This window comes from Gracilinanus agilis, chromosome 3 (assembly GCF_016433145.1).
Source record: "Gracilinanus agilis isolate LMUSP501 chromosome 3, AgileGrace, whole genome shotgun sequence".
In the NCBI taxonomy this organism is placed as follows: domain Eukaryota; kingdom Metazoa; phylum Chordata; class Mammalia; order Didelphimorphia; family Didelphidae; genus Gracilinanus; species Gracilinanus agilis.
In genome coordinates, this window is record NC_058132.1 from 613,108,001 (window position 1) to 613,113,205 (window position 5,205).

Below are 5,205 nucleotides of genomic sequence, written 5' to 3' on the forward strand. Positions count from 1 at the left end.
TGGCATGCCATGGGTGGCTAAATATATTTGTTGCTTCCACTCTAATGCCAATCTAGATCTTTAAATATTTCCAAATACATTGTTTCAGCTTTCTCTGCTGAGGGAATCTTTGCAACTTAAGCCCTCCCATGACCTAGAAGGAAAAAAAAAATGGAAGGAAAAGAAGGGAATATATTTCTTTGGAGTGGCTTTCTCACACAGAGATAAAGAAAAAAATAACTTAATAATGCAGTGAGATTAGTACTACTTTGAGGTCCAGTATACAGAAGGGTGTTTTGTTTTTTTGGTTTGGGATATCTAAGGAATTAAGAGGCAGGTAGGTGGCATATTAGTAGAGGGTTAGACTTGAACTCAAGAAGACCTGAGTTTGAATCTAGCTGCTCTGGGCAAGTCACTTAACTTTTCTCAGCCTCAGTTTTTGGATCTAATAAATGGGGATAATAATGCCAGGCCTAGTATCAGGAAGGCTCATGTTTCTGAGTTCAAATTTGATTTCAGATGCTTACTAGCTGTGTGACTCTGGGCAAGTTCCCTAATCATCCTATTAGCTTCAGTTTTTTCATCTACAAAATGAGCTGGAGAAGGAAATGACAAACCACTCCAGTGTCTTTGCCAAGAAAACCCCAAATGGAGTCAGGAAGGGTTGGACATGATTGAGACAACTAAGTATAAATAACAACAATAGCATCTATCTCTTAGGATGGTTATGAAATCACGTGAAATAATACTTGTGAAGTGTTTTTTGAAAACTTTAAAATACTATTTAAATGCGGTCTACCTATCTCCATTAACCTCAGAAGCTTCTGAGGATGGTAGATGTAAGGAGGGAGGAAGCTGGAAAAAAGGATGAAGATGCAGGGAAGAAGGAATGGAGACATTCAAGTGCATCTGACATGAAGGTTATACATGAAGTGTGGCTATAATGAATCTAGAATTTTTGAATTGTACCAGTATCTTCTTTAGTAGATTGACGTTGAATATTCTCTTCCTTTCACAGATGGGGACACTTAGGTAAAGAGAAATTAAATGCCAGGTTCAAGATCCCAATTAGTCAAATCCAGGACTAGAGCCTAGATTCCACAGCCTCTCTCTCTGTCCCTCTTTCTCTCTTTCTCTGTCTCTGTCTCTTCCTTTCTCTGTCTGTCTGTGTCTGTGTCTGTATCTGTGTCTCTCTCTCTCTATGTCTCTCTTGTATCTCTCTGTCTCTGTCTGTCTCTGTCTCTTTCTGTCTTTGTCTTTATCTCTCTGTCTTTGTCTCTGTCTCTCTGTCTCCCTCTGTTTCTGTTTCTGTCTCTGTCTCTGTCCGTGTCTGTCTCTTTCTCTAATGAACAATATTTATAGATCTCTACCTTTGATCCGTTCTATTAGAGCAAAGCCTATTTTTGGTTTATTCTAAACTGATCAGAGTTCTTTAAATGAGTATTTATGCAGGTTAGATTGCTTAGGAGTTCAGATTTCCTATCCTTATTTGGTACATGTGTGGACCAGAGTGTGAAAAATGACAGTGAATTAAAGGCTGGGGTCTTAAATGGATGACCAGCAGTGGGGAGTGAATGGCACTCATCCCAGATCCTTCAGAAAATAAGGATGGGTGACAAGATGTGATACTGAGTGTTATCTGTCTTGTCAGTAGTCAGTCATGAGGCAAGGCATCTGTAGATGATGACTTTAGTGGGGGAGAAGGGGACCTGTGTGCTGGGGTCTGTTTACCTCAAAACTTAAATGAGCTAGACTCCAGTGATTTCCATCTAACAGACTAATGGTCTTCCTCTCTGCTTCCTGACTTTGTATGGGTGCTAGTACGCACACAGATACGTGCCTATTATCCTTTGCTATATGACCATTCGACCTCTTCCTGTTCACAAATTTCTCTGTTATCTTTTCTGCTGTTTCTTTTGCTCAGGCTAAAACTGGCGATGTAGCTTCTTTCCCTCTCCATTGTCCTTTGGAGTCATAATTTTGATTCTTAAGGGATGATTTTATTTGATGATTCTCAGCCCTAGACTATGTCTGGAAGGATATTGGTATGAAAAAGATGGACTTTTGTTACAAGGAGAAGCTTGGAGTTACTGAAAATGTTAGCTGCTTTCTCAAATGTCAGCTCTTTTCTTTCTGCTTAATTCTGAGCTCACGTTTTCCGTTCAAGTTGTTCAAGGTTTATGTGCCAGTTGCAACCCACTTGATGGTTCTCCATTCAACTACAGTGGCATTGTCTTGGGCAGCCATCATCCACTTGGTTTTTCTTATGTAGATTGTGAGGCTGAATTCTTCTTAGTAGTTGGAGAGGAGATCCTATAATTCAATTTTAAAAAGTCTCATCCCAGAGCTAAATAAATGAGGATTTGGGGGAGTGTCTATGAAGTAGCTCTTGGCTTTTCCCACTGTCTCTTTTGCTGAGCTGGGACCTTTCAATTCATTTCTTGCTCCAGCTTTTTCTTCCTGCCTCCTCTGCACAGCTTCCCTCCTCTCCCCTCCCCCCCAACCAGTCCTGGCCTACAATCAAGCATTTTCACACTCCGATGCTTCCATCTGGAACTCCCTTCCTCAATTCCTGATGCTGGCTGCCTCCAGGGTCTGCTTGCTATTTTGGTGCCCAGAAACTCACACAGCTCTGCCAGCCCAAGTCTTCATCTGCTAGGAATGGTTTGATAACAGCTTACGGAGATCAGGGGATAGAGGGGATGAACTCTCAAAGTTTTCATGAAGTAGAAAAGTTCTAGGTTTCTGTGCCGCTGAAGGTCTCTTAGAGAGAGACAGACTGAGAGAAACAGAGAGACAGAAATGGAAACAGAGAGAGAGAGAGAGAGAGAGAGAGAGAGAGAGAGAGAGACAAAGGGAGAGTGAGAAAGAGGGAGTGAGAGGGAGAAGAGTGAAAAAGAAAGAAATAGAGAGAAACAGAGGGAAAGGGAGAATGAGAAAGGAGGGGGTGAAAACAGAAAAGGAGAGAGAAAGAAAGAAGTAGAGAGAGTGAGCGAGAGTAAGAAAGGGAGAAAGAAAAAGAAATAGAGAAAGGGAGTGAGAAAAAGGGAGTGAGAGAGTGAAAAAGAGAAAGAGAAAAAGTGAGACAGAAATAGAGAAAGGGAGAGTGAGAAAGGGATAAAGAAATGGAGAAAGGGAGAGTGAGTGGAAACCCGAAAGAAAAGGTATGTGTGTGAGAGAGAAAGAGACACACACAGAAATAGAGAGAGACAGAGAGAGACAGAGAGAGACAGAGACAGAGAGACAGAGAGAGACAGAGAGAAAGAAGAGAAGAGAAGAGAAGAGAAGAGAAGAGAAGAGAAGAGGAGAGAAGAGGAGAGAAGAGGAGAGAAGAGGAGAGAAGAGAAGAGAATAATTCCCATTACAGAATTAAATTCCCATCGAGAAGTTTTGTCTTGGCTTCTAGGGAAATATGAGCTACCATTGATTATCACTATCTTCCCCTAAATCTATCTGGAAAGTAGATTCCTGGTTCTTCCAGCTGAATTCCATGAAGCCCCAGTACAGTCCAGGAGATTCACCTTCCTATTTCTCTTTAGGAACTTGTTCAGACCCTTGTTCCTGTGCTATTAGAAATGTAATTTAAGCTACAACCACACATATGCTATCTCAATGCACAAGAGAGTACTCAGTTTGGTTGAGATACAAAACTGACATATAGCTAGGTCCTTTCTCCTTGAGTATGCAACCTACTTTCTACTTTGAACGAGACACTTCCTCTTGTTTGTCCTTTAGTCACATAAAATTAAATATACCCCAAACTGAATTAATTATCTTCCCTCCCAAGTTAACTCAGCTTCCTAATTTGCCCAATTCTCTTTGTTTCACCTTCATTCTCCTAGTCAAATCAGTCTCGAAACCTAGGAACTTTCTTTTGATTTTTTTCTTATCTTTTACTTTCACATTTGAACAGTTTTAAAATTTTTTTGTATTCTGAATATAAAAAAACCATAACATAAGACAAACATCTTCATATACAAAGTAAAACAGGAAAAAGAGGATTATATATGAAACTGAGAATCTTTATTATACACAGCATGCTTTTTTCTTTTAAGTATTTAAAAAATCCAACACATAATTTTCAAAGATGTCCTGCTTACATGTGTTTTCTGGCCTTTCTTCTATTCTCTTCTGTGAATTAAAAAAATTTTTTTTCAATAGCCCTCTTGGGAAGGGAGAGGTGATGCTAACACTGATCTCCTTTCCTGTTCCCACTCCCTGGGTGAAAATAAAGGAAAAAAAAATCTCTTGCAATACATGTGTAAATTAATCAATTATATTATATTTCCCCCCAATTACATGTAAAAACAATTTCCAACATTTAAAAAAGAATTTTGAAATTCGAAATCTTGTTCTTTACCACCCCCACTGAAATGGTAAGCTGTCTCATATAGAGTTTTTGATGTACAATCATATACATTTCCATATTAACTATGTCAAAAAATATTAGTCTTACTCTGCATTTTAACTCCATCTTCTCTCAGAAAATGGATAGCATGCTTCAAAATTAGTCACGTAGAATTACTATTAGTCATTGCATTCATCTCAGTTTTTACATTCTTCAGTTTTTTGAGTTTTTGTTTTTGTTTTTTTACATTTTAATTGTAATCTTGGTTTTGCTTATTTAGCTCTCTACCAATTCATACAAATCTATCCAGATTACTCGGAAAGCCTCCTTTTTGTCCTATCTTATAGTATAATAATATTCCATATATTCACCTATCATAATTTGTTTAGCAATTCCCCAGCTAATGGGCAACCCTTTATTTTCAATTGTTTGCTATAACAAAGAGAGTTGTTATAGCTATTTTGGCTATATGGGTCTTTTTTCTCTTTCTTTCGTCTCTAGCACATAGACCTAGTCATATCACTAGGTCAGAAGGAATGCAACACGTAGTGGGGATTTTTTGGACATCATTTCAAATTGCTTTCCAAAATGGCTGGAGCAACTAATTACTCCAGGAATTAGGGGTTTAAGGCTTATAAAATACTAGTTTACAAAGTTCTCATGATTCTTTGTGTGGTGTGCCTAACCTGTTCAACTGAGGGGCCTCTTTATTCCTTAACCACTAACAAATCATTTTGCTAATTAAGGTTTTGTAGGATAGTTTGATATCTGGTGCTCTTAGACCCTCTTCCCTACCATTTTTTAAAACATTTATTAATATTCATTTTTTAGAAAAGTTAACATGGTTACATGATTCATGCTCCCACTTTCCCCTTTAC